This window comes from Triticum aestivum, chromosome 5B, assembly GCF_018294505.1.
Source record: "Triticum aestivum cultivar Chinese Spring chromosome 5B, IWGSC CS RefSeq v2.1, whole genome shotgun sequence".
In the NCBI taxonomy this organism is placed as follows: domain Eukaryota; kingdom Viridiplantae; phylum Streptophyta; class Magnoliopsida; order Poales; family Poaceae; genus Triticum; species Triticum aestivum.
In genome coordinates this window covers 225,828,661-225,845,661 of record NC_057807.1, presented here as the reverse complement: position 1 = coordinate 225,845,661, position 17,001 = coordinate 225,828,661, and positions in this window count along the sequence as shown.

Genomic DNA, 17,001 nt, shown 5'->3' with positions numbered 1-17,001 from the left:
CTCAACACAAGTGTAGGTGGTTCTCTCTCAGAAAATGTATGTTGGAAGTGTAGGCATGTTCTGATGGCTCTCTCCACGAATGAAGAGTGGGTGGAGGGGTATATATAGCCTCCACAGAAAATCTAACCGTTACACACAACTTACCAAACTCGGTGTGACCGAATTGTGAAACTCGGTCGGACCGATTTAGTAAATAATGTGACCGTTAGGAATTTCTGTGGGACCGACATGTCAACTCGGTAGGACTGATATGGTTAGGGTTAGGGCATAACGTAATCTCGGTGAGACCGATTACACAAACTCGGTGAGACCGATTTTGGTAATAGACACACGGAGAGTTGGTCAGGCAAACTTGGTGGGACCGATTCGCTCATCTCGGTTGGACTGAAATGTAACGAAAGGGAAACAGTGAGTTTGCATTGCAATCTCGGTGGGACCGATCGCTCATCTCGGTTTGACCAAAACGTTACAAAGGGAAATAGAAATATTACAATCCCATCTCGGTGAGACCGAGATCCCTATCAGTGAGACGAAAAAGACTAGGGTTTATGGCAATGGCTATGACAGCAGAACTCGGTGGCGCCGGATAGACAGTTTCGGTAGGGCCGAGTTTGACTTTTGGTTTGGGACATATGTGGATGTGAGAAAGTAGTTGAGGGATTTTGGAGCATATCACTAAGCACTTTGAGTAAGAAACTCATTAAGCAACACCTCACCTCCTCTTGATAGTATTGGCTTTTCCTATGGACTCAGTGTGATCTTGGATCACTAAAATGGAAAATGTAGAGTCTTGTGCGAGCTTGAGCCAATCCTTTTGTCCTTAGCATTTTGAGGGGTCCACTTTTCTCATCCATGCCATGCCAAACACTGAGCTTTCCTGAAATATTTATCTTGAAATAGCATTAGCTCAATGAGCTATATGTTGTTAGGAATTACCAAAACCACCTAGGGATAGTTGCACTTTCAACTTCCTTGCGTGCGAAGATATAGCTGGTGGGTCTGAGCTATAAGTGGGGGGGGGGACATTTTTTTCGTGAAATACAGAGGCCCTTCCGGTGGGTCCCTGCTGTTAGGTGGAGGAATAAATTTTTTACGCGTAATAAGGTGGCTCTTCCTTGCTGCGGCCATGGACCCAGCTGTCAGCCTCTCCATGTATAGTACTCTTCCGATGGAAGTCATTCCTTGACCACATTGACCATGCCGTGCAGAGAGCACCAAGGCGGTGGATGACGGCGAGGCCTAGGAAGGGGACGATGCGGAGCCGGGGACGACGCGGTAGTGGATGCTCCCGCGGAGAGGAGTATGAGGGTTGACTGGTTCCGCCGCAGAATAACAGGGGTTGTGGGTGAGTAGTGGGATGGCCTGGCCAGAGGTTGGAGTAGGGTGGGGCAGTGAGTCCTGCGCGACAGCAGAGCCGGCCACCGGAGGTAGGAGTAGGCGGCACGACCGACACTCGTTGGGCGGCTGGAGCAAAAATACCGGAGGTTGAAGAAGCACTACGGCCGTTGGATGGACATCGTACGGTCGTTGGAGCTAGAATCGTTCATATTGACTAAGTTGACAAAGTCCTCCATCTGCGTCAACTTAGTAGGCCCACAAGTCAGCCTCCCACTATGGTGGGTCCCAGTTAGAAGGGGGAGTATTCATTTTTTTGTGTAATAAGGAGGCACTTCCTTGCGTGCGAAGATACAGCTGGTGGGCCAGAGCTGTCAGCGAGGGGAGCATTTTTTCGCGAAATACATAGGCCCTTCCGATGGGTCCCAGCTGTTAGGTAGAGGAATCATTATTTTGCGCGTAATAAGGAGGCATTTCCTTGCGTGCGGCTGTGGACCTAGCTGTCAGCCTCTCCACGTACAGTCCACTTTTGATGGATGTCGTTCGTTGACCACCTTGACCATGCCGCAACGAGAGCGCAAGGGCAGTGGACGACGACGAGGCCTAGGAAGGGAACGACACGGAGCCAGGGAAGACTCGGCAGTTGTTTCCCACGCGGAGGGGAGTACGAGGGTTTACTGGTTCCTCTACCATCACTGGAGAATAATGGAAGGTGTGGGTGAGTAAAGGGATGGGTAGGCCAGCGACGGGAGTACGGTGGGCCAATGAGGCATGCGTGGCAGCATAGCCGGCCGCGGGAGGAGGGAGCAGGCAATCCCACCGGGGCTTGTTTGAGCGGCTGGAGTTGGAATAGCAGAGATTGAAGAAGCACGATGGCCGTTGGATGGACATCCAACAATCACTGATCTTGTGTGTTGACTAAGTTGACACGACGTTGCGTGTGTGTCAACCTATTTTAGGAAAGCGTACGCGTCAACATATAGTAGGCGCACAAGTCAGGCTCAAATGTGTGAAAAACAGCATACAACCCATCTGCCATTATTTCTAATAATTTACAACCCATTTTCTAATTCTTAAGGATTTTTTTGGAGCTCATCTTCTCTTTGTTAGCATTATAGCCCATATTGTGGCCACGGTTAAAATTATACGATATTTTGCATATTTGATGCGGTCAACTATTTTTAATCCCGGAATTTCGAATCACATACGAACTAATTTGAAAAATAAATTTATATAAATATAAAATCCAAATAATTGTCCACGCATAAAAATCAATGGAATTTAAAATTTTGAAATGAAAAAAACGATACAAATCCCTGGTTTGATGTGTTTTAAAAATGTACAACCCATTTCTCATTACTAATAGCCCATTTTCTGGGCAAGTCGAATGAAACTCTCCTCATCTTGTACGATTTTTAGCCCAGCAGAGCTGCCAAAGCAAGCAGGCCTCAGTTGGGTATTTATTTAAAAAAGTAGAATTGGGCTAGCCATTTTCAGCAAGAAAAAAACACAACTGGGCTCATGGTGTGGTAAACATAAATAAAACCCTAGCTAGACGGGCCATAGCCCGCGCACAACCCCATTGTTACCTGATCCATCTCTAAAACTTGTATAAAAACATAAACTGCTTATTCCTAAAAAAAGTAAATAACAAATGTGCGACCTGCTGGCTCCCTGGTATCAGCCGCTCGTTGTGTAATTGTCTTGTTTATTAACTACGTTGACAATGGCGTGGGCCCCAGATGTCCAACCATTAGGAGGAACCATTTTTTGGACTTGTAATAACGAGGCACTTGCTTGCGTACTGCCATGACCCTGGTGGGTCCCTGCTGTCATACTCTCCACGTACAGTCATCTCCTTGTTCCTCTCGGTTGTTGACGACGTTGACAACGCAAGAGGGCAGCGCACCGCGCACGGCAAGCTAACCAAGGTGGAGGACGACGACGAGCCTCGAATGGAACGAACAGGAGCCGTGGAAGATGCGTCGCTCCAGTCGCAGACGGAGGGGAGTACGAGGGTTGACTGGTTCGGGTGCGGCTGCAAGTTGGGGTTGACATCGCTGGAGAATAACAGGACGTGTGGGGGAATAGAGGGATGGACTGGCCAACGTTCGAGGGTACGTTAGGGCGGCAGAGGCGCAGCCAGCCATGGGAGGCGGGAGCAGGCGGAACCGACGGGGTGGTTTGGTTTGGGTGGCTGGAGGAAGAAGACAAGAGATAGAAGATACACGATAGATGTTGGATGTCAATCCAACGGCTGGTAGGCAGAATCATTTGTTGACTAACTAGTAAGTCGACACCACCTTGGATAGGCTTTTTCCTTGGGGGTCCCAAATGTCAGAATCCAAATCTGTCATGGTCATGCAGCCTTTCTTATGAAAATTTACAGCCCATTTGGTGTGCTAGTTCAAAATAAGTTTGTGGGTGCTGGTGGGGGCTAATCACTTGGGTTCTGTAATGCACAGTGAGCTCAAGTAGCCGGCGAGAGTGATGTTATTTCCCTTGGTTGGAATTTGTTACAATATTTCACTCATAATTAAACGAATGGCAAGCCATTTGCCTTGTTTCAAATAAATTATGACAGTCACAGCCGAGTTGAAAAGGGCAACGACATCTAACTCCATGTTACAAACTGTACAAAAGCACGAGGGTTAATTGTTCATCAGGTTTAGACAAAACCCAAATTGAAAAGGGCAACAACATCTAACTCCAGCACTATTTTCGGCAGTCACGGTCAAGTGGATCCATCAGGTTCATAGAATGAACATCCTGGGTCTTAAATTTTTTTGGATTATGACCACAAGATGTTGTAAATAGAAGCCCGGCATGTTCAGAAGCCCTTTTGTCCACCTGAAACTCCTTTTTTTGCTCTTCTACATACCCATTCATCAAAACCATGTTGCTGATGAATTTAAGCCCGATGGACAATAGTAACCTCGCATTCAGCAAGAAGAATGTGACAAATCTAGTGTTTGCATGGTTGGCTACATATCGTTCCAGTGTTATTGTCTTGAATTGAATGCCATGAGAAGTAAGAAAATCCTGGTGCTTACAAATCCACCGATTGGTTATAACTTTCTTACCCCGTCCTATTGCCTAAATAGACATGAAGATTGAAAACAGTTAAGGTCTAAAAAAAGAGTGTCGAAAGAGCAACAGCTGAACGGTTAATTCTAGTACACTATATGCGGGCTTCCAATGTGCGTGAAATTATCACCTTTATATACAACTTCTCCAGACATGGAAAGCATTGCGGCAAGCCAATAATCTTGTTCAGATCAAAACTATTCATTTGGATATATAAGATCTTGACAGAATCCGGCACCATTGATAGGCTATCCATGGAGAAACTCTTCATTGAGCATAGAACATAATATTAGTACAAAATGTGTACTCCAAGATGATATAAAACTTATGCCCAAAAATTTAAAATGCAGCTTATGGTTACAAGTGTAGATGATAATATACAGTACCTGAATAATTGTGGAGCCAAATACTATCTTGAAATGAGCACAGAGATCATGTATTACACCCAAGGTCTCCAGTTTAGGCGCAGAGACGATGGTTATTTGCGATGGTGAATAACTAGAATCAAGGATCAACCTTTGAAGTGAAGGGGCATCTTGGATGATGAGTTGCCTTTCGTCAAAATAAATTCCAATTCTTACAAGGTTAGGTGACTTTATTTGGAGACAACTGATTGTAAGTGTGAAAACAAGCACCAAGCACTCCAGGGGAGGGCAACTGGAGTGGATGATGTTGTGCAATGAGGCCTCCGATATACGAACCCGCACAAGTGAAAGTTTTTTGAGAAATGGGAGTCGAAGGTTTAGTACCAGATTGTCTGGTAGGTAGTACAACGCAAAGGTGGCGGTGCGGAGAGAGGAGGAAAACCGTGAGATGGACATCGGTGTTGAGCGCACAAGTACATGGCGTTCGGTATCTGGTAGGTGATTTCTTGGGGAATAGCAGAACTCAAGCAGCTATAGTTCTATGAATTCAGGGGATTTCAGCCAGGCGTCCACCATGCAGGTCATGGTATGCTTGCTCAGGTCGCATGACGAGATGCAGGGGCTTTGAACGGAGCCCTGGTGGGAGGAGATGATGGCTTTGGGGAGTTCAAAATCATTAAAGACAGATAGCTGACGACGGTCGAGATTAAGGGGCACGGCACACCATAGAGGGCGCCACCGAATTGAGAGGACTTGGGTGCGGCAGCAATCCTTGGTGGGGAGAAGAGAGATGATCTCCCCAAGGATGGCGTCCGGGAGATTGCTGAAGCGCTCCGCCCGAGATTCTATGGGTTCCTAGGATCGGTGGGGGCGGGCTCGCCGTTTCTCCCAGCGCTGCCGGGTGCGGGATCTACAACAGGCGTCGCCGCTGGTGGGAGCCTCATCTTCTTGGCGCTGGGGGTCAGCCGACTCCATTTTCCTCGAGGGCGTCGCATCGAGCTCACGGATTTGAGCAGAGTAACGAATGACGAGCCTAGTTGGAGTGAGGTTTTTCTGTAGGGGAGATGGGGTTTTTCTGTAGTAGTGAGGAAGAAGGGGAGCTGGGGTTTTCTGTAGGAGTGAGGTGAGGAATTTGGGGGTACGAGTGGAGCGAGCTTGATGTGAGGTGGGTGGGAGAGGAGGAAGAAGAGCACCCAGTTTTTTGGGGGGCGGTGTGCTGGGTAGCGCCTCTCATTAAGTAAATATATGGGCTTTTGAATTGATTTTATTATTTACTAGGGTGGATGGGCTGTTTTGTCTTGGGCCCAGAGAAACAATTACTACTAGTAAAGTGGAGCCACTCTACAGCAACCGAGAAAAACAATCACTACTAGTACAGTTGATACACTACCGCTTTTGGCTCCTCCGAGGTCATCGAAATGTCTCCTTCTACTGAATGTCGTTTTACTTTTGTTCACCGACATGCAGGCCATGGAGCACGCGGGCCCAAATGCCATCCACCAAATTAGAAGGCAGTATGCAGGCGGAGAGTCACCCCGGTCGTAATGCGGCAGTAACGAGCTGTCGTAACACAAAACCCCACCTCCCCGCAGTCTAAGTTTGATGGAAGAAGCAGCCATCATTTCACTCTTTGCTGAATCCCCTGCTCCCTCACCGTATTCAAGAAAGACAACACTCGCATCTGCCACTGTTCTTCTCTCCCAACAAAGGGAAGGTAAGCGGATCTGTGATGTTGGTATATTTTCATTTAGAAAAAAAGAACTTTAGCAAAGCAGTAACCAATCCTCACTCTCTTTTTTGTTTCATTGTCATTGTGATTGTGTTTTCCTTTCAGTGGTCTCCTAGTATTCGTCAGTTTCATGATGGACCAAGGCTAACCAGGCAAAGATCAGCCAATGTTGGACCAGACGCGGGAGGCTGATCCCCATGAGACAGAGAGCTCTAAGAAGATGAAGGCAGCCACCCAACCAACCCTAGATACACTCATGGCCACTACTGAGATGGTCAACGCCCCATTTGAGGTTACAGCCCCCATGGCCCTACAGGAGCAGTTTTCCCCCTTCGAGGATGTCCCCCCCCCCCCGCTGAGCTGCCCAAGGTGATTTTTTTCTTTGTCGATCTCGATTGTAGTTTTTAATCTAAGTATGTGGTGATAAATAATGCTAAATTTGATTAGCTTCGATGCCATGCTACCTTGCATGTCATGCATACTTTTGACTCTACATAGTGGTTTAAATAACTTGTGTTTCTTATATTGGAAAGTAATTCAGAGTTTGTTTCTGATTAAATTAGAGCCTTGATGCTGACAAGGATTGTGTGGTTGTACATGTCACTCGCTATGAGACGGATGACCTGAATATACGCACTGGGAAAATAGAGTTCTTAGGCTGCTGGATCCTGGAAGCCATTTGGACTTATACAAATGTCGAGATGTATTCCATCCTCACTGTGAGGCGTGTTGTCCAGGGTGTACTGAAGCACAAGAAGTTCCAAGCTACTCCTTCGTTTGTGAGGCATATTGTTCTTGTCAAGCTTACGCAGGAAGATGACGTGGCATGCCTCCACAAACAAGTCTATGAGTGGCAAGGCCACAAGGTTATCTTCAGGAAGGTTCACATGATTGAGCTGCTATCGGACGTCCTCGATGATGTTCATGGCAAGGTCCGTCTTGTGTCCATCCCAAATTAGATCGAGGCATGAAGTAGTTGCCCTAGATAGTGTTTAATCGTAGTTTGGATTGTGTCTAATTATCCAAACCTTGCCTATTATCGAGCCCTCTGGGGCTAGTACTCTATTCATATCCGTCTATGGGAACTGCTGCTACTTTTGTGTGCCCGTGACTCATGTGAGAACCATCCTAATTGTTGCCGAAACAGATGCGTCGTCACTAGTTTTTTCATGAATATGGCATCGTAAGACATAAGTTGTCATGGTTTATCATACAAGCAGTGTGTGCTTGATTAAATAGAGTACTCATTCGAGAACTATGCGCTGACATATACATAGGGTATGTAAGGCTGGTTAAGTACTTGTAAACACTGTTGGTGCTACCCCACTTGTAAGAAATTGTGCAAAACATGACACATTGGCTCAACTCGCTTCAACACTAGAAAAGTCAGGTATCGAGCGGCTAACAACCAATAATCTGCTGCCTAACATATAAGCAACTACATATCTTGTTACAGTGGTTCATGCAGTTAACTGAGGCAACAATGTAAATTCCAAATGTTCACACGCTAGTCCAGCGTTCATGTGGAACATTCACATTAAACTCGGCTTCATAAAATACTTGAAAAGCATAAGTTAAGCAATTTTATACATCTCAATGATTCATAGAACATAACAAACATATACTAGTTCACAACAAAAGATAAAGTTGTGAGAAGGTTTACAAATCAGGAAAAATCAAGCAAGGCTTCTCTGAGCAAAGGGCCTCCCTAGGCAGACTTAAATTTCCTGGAGTTCACTCTGGTTTTTCTTGTTGCCACCATCCAGGGTTAGGTTCTCTCATTCCAGAATAACCAATTATAATTGTGTTCTTAGTTGGAATGCTGAACTGAACCATGTAGTGTACTGACCATCTGAACTTCTTGTGTAGTTCCACTAAATTTAAGCACCGCTATTTGTAGAAATAAGCAGACCACAATGGCTCTTGTCTGCGCACCTGTCCCAAAAACCTTCGTGCAGTCGTGCTAGCTAGTCCTCGTCCGTGGATGAACTGGGAGAAAGTGCATTCCCTACTAGGATGCAATTGTTTCCGCTTGTCCCTACACTGCAATCAGGAAGTAAAACGTATGAATTAGCTTCTTTTAGATTGCGTAGGTCATTCTACCTAGTTACTACCAATGTAGGAATAACTGGAAGACAGGTGGTTATACAACGACAGTGAGGGATAGCCATCTCATTTTGCGCAGTTCTACTAAAAATGGGGTGTGAACTTTTGATTGCGTAGATAGAAACGATACGGAGACAGACATCCCTGTTTGCGCAAATAGGAAATACGGTTATTTAAACTGTGACAGTTATTTGTAGTGGCATATGATTAACAACAACATCTATTGCGTTATAAATAGCACTACATTGACAATATGGAAGTGCCCTTAAGTAGGATCACATCACATCAATACTTCCACAAGATTAACATGCAGAACAATAGCATTAGTATTACTGTCATGAGAGTAGCACATGGTCAGTAAATGTGCAATCAAATTTGTGCGGTTACACTGGGATGAGGCAATGTTAGCATGTGATATTTAAGTGTAACTACAAAAACACAGTTCATGGGGAATAAAGCAAGGCAGATGCACTTCATAAATTCGTGATGGCATCGCTTCAATTTATCGACGGCACTAGACCATTACTTAATAGTGACATTAGGTGGCATTGCTTAGTGCTTCATGTGATTTTACATTAACGGTAGCGATATGGGCGTAGGGACAGCATGGGCATAAAGTGGTGAGGCAGATGTGGTTGCCGAGATTGGCAAACACTCAGTCAGCATGTTTGCATTTGTCCCATTTTTTATCTCCTTGGCGATATTTTCTTATGTGAGCACAGGAAATCTAGAATTGCTCGTTCTCATTTGTGTTGTCCCCCAACACCCCTCACTTTCTTACCATTTTCGACCAAGAGACATGTCCACTTCCCCCCACCCTTCGCCATGCACCACGCTTTCTTTGCCTTTCCGGCCAAGAGACCGGTTGGGTAGCCAGTATCTATTACTTTCCCCCGTTTCCTCATAGAACCAAGTCCTAGATTCATGCTACAGCTTTCCAACTTTCTTCCCTGTTTGAACCAAATCTTAGATTCGACTGTATGACATAGCTTTAACTCTAATAATAGTAGAAGTCTAGTGGCTTTGGAACAGTCGACGGAAGTAGAAAAAGATCCACACGCAGCCACATGGGGAGCTAGGGCAGTAGAGCAAGGCAGGTTTCGAAGGAATATATACCTGAGGGTCGCCGGCATGTGGCAAACACGGCGCTAGAGGCCGCATCTTGGCCACAATACCGCAGGGAGGAAGAAGGGGTTGAAGGCTCTCCCGAGCCGGTGCTGTATCGGAGAGAACGGCACGGCCACCGATTGGGACGCACGGGCAGTTGTTGGTCTCCTCCCTCGCTGCCGACGACCGTGTGAACGATGCACCTACACCCCTGCCCCGGTCGAGGTGGTCCGACCGGATTTGTGACCAGCCGTGAGCAGAGAGAGTGTGGCCACCTATGTCTTGCTTAGATCTGGAGAGCATGAGAGAGTGAAAGAGAGGAGACCTAGTAAAGCAAGCGCCGAGGCTCCTGCATATATATATATATATATATATAGTGGAGTGATTTTGTTGTACCAGTCGTTATTAAATTGAATGCGCGCGAACCACTATTTTCATTTAAAGTTCAAGTAAAAAATAAAACTCGATCAATAATGTGCCACCGTGTCCAGGACACACAGTACTGTATCATTCACGTGTGGTCCCCGACCCTCCATCAAGTTGAAAACTCGACTAGTCAAAATGTCAATTGGGATGCCTCTTTGTAAACAAATGTTCTCCTAGCTTCAAAAAAATGTGCTCCTACGTGTACCCGCGAGTGGGTGTGAGAGAACTAGTGCGTGCGTGCACCGCTTCTCTTCGTGAGAGTACAATATACTACACCCAAAGAACGTCCGCCACAAGAGTAATAATATAAGTGCGTGACGTGTGAGTTAAAATGAAAGGTGCGAGACGTATTTTATTTTTTAGAAGTTCTGAGGGTAGGGTGTGAATATCACATATGTGTGTGACGTCTACCTATAGACGGTGGGTGTGCGAGGACTCGGGAGAGTCGTGACTCGTGAGGATGCATGTGTGCGTGAGAGAGAGGGGGCACGTATCAATGCAATGCATGTGTCTATGAATCATATCTGTCAAACGTTCGCCAAAAGCCGTTTCCTAATGAACGCCGTAAGAACCGTTAGATCGGCATCCGATAGTGTCAATTTTGCCATGTCATTTAACAGAACAGTCACTCCTCCAACACACAAATCTTCCACGTGAGTGTTAGCAGCTGCCATATGCTCCTCCCTCCGTTCCAAAATGTAGTGCATATAGCTTTATTGAAAATTTGAACCTCGCAAACTTTTACCGAGTTTTCGCATACCAAAATGCACATATAGAATACCCAGTATATATCATTTCATTCATCTTCGAGAGGTAACTATAAAGATGGGGGGTGTACAAAGAAAGACCGTTGTATGACCTGCAGCAATTTCAACCATCCTTTGGTGTGGAGGAATATCATAAGAACTCTATATGATATGATTTTTATAGGATTTTTTCCTTTAGAGCCAATTGGATCATAGGAATATATTCATATACTCCACATTTCAAAGGAAAATAAACATGATATCATTTTTACAGCTTTAGGGCCACTTGGTCCATATGAATGGATTCCTATACTCCCACAATTTCAAAGGAAAATAAACATTAGCGTATATTCAATACAAAAGTTCCTATGATGTGAACCAAATGACATCTCTTTTCTAATCCCTCCTCATAGGAATTGAGATACATGTCATCGCTAGATTCATTAGAAAAGTTCCTATGTTGTGAACCAAATGACATATCTTTTCCAATCCCTACTCATAGGAATTGAGAGACATGTCATCTCTTTCCCTACGACTTCCATGTATACATCTTCCCTATTCCTAAATAGCTAGTACAACCCACTAGTAGCTTTTCTCATGGACATGCATGCAAGTCATATATCGCATTGTTTTTGTAATCTATGCATGCAAGCACCACATCATCAATTTGTGCAAGTTACTCATGAGTTATTTCTTGCATTAGATTTTGTATTGACAATGTATGTGTTGGTCACGTGCACACATATGTAGTTCACATTCACATTTTTGTTAGAAATGTCATTCTTTTAACCGTAATTAATTTTTTCTCTTTGTATTACATATTTATTTTAAGCATACATTCACTTCCCATTAGTTATAGTTGTTTTTGGAGGAACTTTTATGCATTATTTTGAGTAGCAAATTTTATGCGGTCGCGGGTATATCAAAATGCGGACCCATGCGTGATACGTCTCCAACGTATCTATAATTTTTGATTGCTATTATATTACCCCTTTTGGATGTTTATGGGCTTTATTTTACACAATTATATCATTTTTGGGACTAACCTACTAACTGGAGGCCCAGCCCATATTGCTGTTTTTTTTCCTATTTCAGTATTTCGAAGAAAAGGAATATCAAACGGAGTCCAAACGGAATGAAACCTTCGGGAGCGTGATTTTTGGAACGAACGTGATCCAGAGGACTTGGAGTGCAAGTCAAGAAGCAGCCGAGGCTCCCACGAGATAGGAGGCTTACCCCCCTGTAGGGCGCGCCCCCTGTCTCGTGGGCCCCTCGGGCAGCCACCGACGTACTTCTTCCTCCTATATATACCTACGTACCCTGAAAACATCCAGGGGCACCACAAAACACAATTTCCACCACCGTAACCTTCTGTATCCGCGAGATCCTATCTTGGAGCCTTCGCCGGCACTCTGCTGGAGGGGGAATCGACCATGGAGGGCTTCTACATCAACATCCTTGCCCCTCTGATGAGTTGTGAGTAGTTTACCACAGACCTACGGGTCCATAGTTATTAGCTAGATGGCTTCTTCTCTCTTTTTGGATCTCAATACAATGTTCTCCCCCTCTCTTGTGGAGATCTATTCGATGTAAACTCTTTTTGTGGTGTGTTTGTCGAGATCCGATGAATTGTGGGTTTATGATCAAGTTTATCTATGAATAATATTTGAATCTTCTCTAAATTCTTTTATGTATGATTGAGTTATCTTTGCAAGTCTCTTCGAATTATCAGTTTGGTTTGGCCTACTAGATTGATCTTTCTTGCCATGGGAGAAGTGCTTAGCTTTGGGTTCAATCTTGCGGTGTCCTTACCCAGTGACAGAAAGGGTTGCACCATCGAGGATAACAAGATGGGGTTTATATCATATTGCTTGAGTTTATCCCTCTACATCATGTCATCTTGCTTAATGCGTTACTCTGTTCTTATGAACTTAATACTCTAGATGCAGGCAGGAGTCGATCGATGTGTGGAGTAATAGTAGTAGATGTAGGCAGGAGTCGGTCTACTTGTTACGGACGTGATGCCTATATACATGATCATGCCTAGATAATCTCATAACTATGCGCTTTTCTATCAATTGCTCGACAGTAATTTGTTCACCCGCCGTAATACTTATGCTATCTTGAGAGAAGCCTCTAGTGAAACCTATGGCCCCTGGGTCTATCTCTTATCATATTTGCTTTCCATCTACTTTTATTCGCATCTTTACTTTTTGCATCTGTATTATAAAATACCAAAAATATATTTATCTTATCATACTATCTTTATTAGATCTCACTTTCGCAAGTGGCCGTGAAGGTATTGACAACCCCTTTATCGCGTTGGTTGCAATTTCTCAGTTTGTTTGTGTAGGTGCGTGGGACTTTTGAGGAGCCTCCTACTGGATTGATATCTTGGTTCTCAAAAACTGAGGGAAATACTTACGCTACTATTGCTGCATCACCCTCTCCTCTTCGAGGAAAACCAATAAAAGCTCAAGATGTAGCAAGAAGGATTTCTGGCGCCGTTGCCGGGGAGGTCATCGCTCAAGTCAAGACATACCAAGTACCCACCACAAACCCATCTCCCTCGCATTTACATTATTTTCCATTTGCCTCTCGTTTTCCTCTCCCCCACTTCACCCTTGCCGTTTTATTCGCCCCAATCTCCTCCTCTCTTTTTGCTTGCCTTTTTCTGTTTGCTTGTGTGTTGGATTACTTGTTGCCATGGCGCAAGATAATACCAAATTGTGTGATTTCTCGAATACCAATAATAATGATTTCCTTAGTACTCCAATTGCTCCTCTTAATGATGTTGAGTCTTGTGAAATCAATACCGCTTTGCTGAATCTTGTTATGAAAGATCAATTCACCGGCCTTCCTAGTGAAGATGCCGCTACTCATCTAAACAACTTTGTTGATTTGTGTGATATGCAAAAGAAGAAAGATACGGATAACAATATTGTCAAATTGAAGTTATTTCCGTTTTCACTTAGAGATCGTGCTAAAGTTTGGTTTTCGTCTTTGCCTAAAAATAGTATTGATTCTTGGAACAAGTGCAAAGATGCTTTTATCTCTAAGTATTTTCCTCCCGCTAAGATTATCACTCTTAGGAACGATATTATGAATTTTAAACAACTTGATCATGAGCATGTTGCCCAATTTTGCGAAAGAATGAAATTGATGCTTCGCAATTGCCCTACTCATGGTTTGAATTTATGGATGATCATACAAAATTTTATGCGGTTTGAACTTTGCTTCTAGAAATCTCTTAGATTCGGCCGCGGGAGGCACGTTTATGGAAATTACGCTAGGAGATGCTACAAAACTTCTTGATAATATTATGGCTAATTATTCTCAATGGCACTACGAAAGATCTTCTAGTAAAAAGTGATGCTATAGAAGAAATCAATGTTTTGATTGGAAAGATTGATGAACTTATGAAGATGTTTGCTACTAAAAATACTCCTCTTGATCCCAATGATATGCCTTTGTCTTCTTTGATTGAGAATAATAATGAATCTATGGATGTGAATTTTGTTGGTAGGAATAGTTTTGGAAACAATTCTTATAGAGGAAACTTCAATGCTAGACCGTTCCCTAGTAATTCCTCTAATAATTATGGAAATTCCTACAATAATGCTTATGGTAATTTTAATAGGATGCCCTCTGATTTTGAGAATAGTGTGAAAGAATTTATGATTTCTCAAAAGAATTTTAATGCTTTGCTTGAAGAAAAATTGCTCAAAGTTGATGATTTGGCTAGGAACGTTGATAGACTTTTGTTTGATGTTGATTCTCTTAAACTTAGATCTTCTCCTCCTAAGCATGATATCGATGAGTCTCTCAAAGTAATGAGAATTTCCATTGATGAGTGCAAAGAAAGAACTGCTAGATTGCGTGCTAAAAAAGAAAGCTTTATAAAAGCGTGTTCTTCTAGTTTCCATGAAAATAATGATGAGGATCTTAAAGTTATTGATGCGTATCCTATTAGATCTATGTTTTGCAATATGAATTTTGATGATTATGGGACCGATGATGAATCAACTTTGCCTAGAAGGCGTCCCAAGAATTCAGAGTCTTTAGATCTTGATGCTAAATTTGGTAAAAGTGAGATTGGAGAATCCTCAACTTCTAATAATATTGAACCTACTATCTCGGATTTCAAGGAATTTGATTATGATAATTGCTCTTTAAAATGTTGTATTTCCTTGTTGCAATCCGTTGTTAATTCTCCTCATGCTTATAGTCAAAATAAAGCTTTTACCAAACATATTGTTGATGCCTTGATGCAATCTTATGATGAAAAATTTAATTTGGAAGTTTCTATACCTAGAAAACTTAATGATGAGTGGGAACCTACTATAAAGATTAGAATTAAAGATTATGAGTGTTTTGCTTTGTGTGATTTGGGTGCTAGTGTTTCCATGATTCCGAAAACTTTATGTGATATTCTAGGTTTCCATGATCTTGATGATTGCTCTTTAAATTTGCACCTTGCGTATTCCACCATTAAAAAGCCAATGGGAAGAATCAATGATGTTCTTATTGTTGCAAATAGAAATTTTGTGCCCGTAGATTTTATCGTTCTTTATATAGATTGCAAACTTTCTTGCCCCATTATTCTTGGTAGACCTTTCCTTAGAACGATTGGCGCGATTATTGATATGAAGGAAGGTAATATTAGATTCCAATTTCCATTAAAGAAAGGCATGGAGCAATTTCCAAGAAAAAAAGTCAAATTACCTTATGAATCTATCATGCGTGCTACTTATGAATTTAGTGCCAAAGATGGCACTCGTTAGATCTATCTTCGCTTTTATGCCTAGCTAGGGGCGTTAAACGATAGCGCTAGTTGGGAGGCAACCCAATTTTCTTTATGTTTTTGTTTTTGCTCCTGTTTAGTAATAAATCTTGCATCTACCTTCTGTTTAGATGTGTCTTTATCTTTTAATTAGTGTTTGTGCCAAGTAGAACCTATAGGATAACCTACGATGATAGTTGATTTGATTCTGCTGAAAAACAGAAACTTTGGACGCACAAATATAATTTTGTTAAATCACATGAACGTGATTTTGCGTTGATTCTTTTTGATTCTGTTCAATAAAAAAATTTTCCAGGACTTCCTATTTTGGTAGGATTTTTAGAGTTCCAGAAGTTTGCGTTAGTTACAGATTGCTACAGACTGTTCTATTTTTGACAGATTCTGTTTTTCATGTGTTGTTTGCTTATTTCAATGCATCTATGGCTAGTAAATTAGTTTATAAACCATAAGGAAGTTGGAATACAGTAGGTTTAACACCAAAATAAATAAAGAATCAGTTCATTATAGTACCTGATGTAGTGGTTTTGTTTTCTTTCACTAACGGAGCTTATAAGATTTCCTGTTGAGTTGTGTGTTGTGAAGTTTTCAAGTTTTGGGTAAAGCTTTTATGCACTATGGAATAAGGAGTGGCAAGAGCCTAAGCTTGGGGATGCCCAAGGCACCCCAAGATATTCAAGAATAGCCAAAATCCTAAGCTTGGGGATGCCCCGGGAAGGCATCCCCTCTTTCATCTTCGTTCATTGGTAACTTTACTTGGAGCTATATTTTTATTCGCTACATTATATGTGTTTTGCTTGGAGCGTCGTGTATTATATTAGTCTTTGCTTTTTAGTTTACCACAATCATTCTTGCTGTACACACCTTTTGGGAGAAGCCTATTTGATTAGAATTTTCTAGAATACTCTATGTGCTTCACTTATATCTTTTGAGCTTGATAGTTTTTGCTCTAGTGCTTCACTTATATCTTTGAGAGCACGGTGGTGTATTAATTTTGAAGAAATTTCTAGTCTCTCATGCCTCACTTATATCTTTTTGAGAGCCTTTTAGAACAGCATGGTATTTTCTATGGTTACAAAGTTGGTCCTAGAATGATGAGCATCCAAGTTGGGTATAATAAAAACTATCATAGAAAAAAAATTGGATGCTATGATCAATTTGATGCTTGATAATTGTTTTGATATATAAAGGTAGTAATGTTAGGCTCATGCTAGTGGGTAATTATGAAATTGAGAAATACTTTTGTTGAAGTTGGCGAGTCCCGTAGCATGCACGTATGGTAAAAGTTGTGTGACAAAT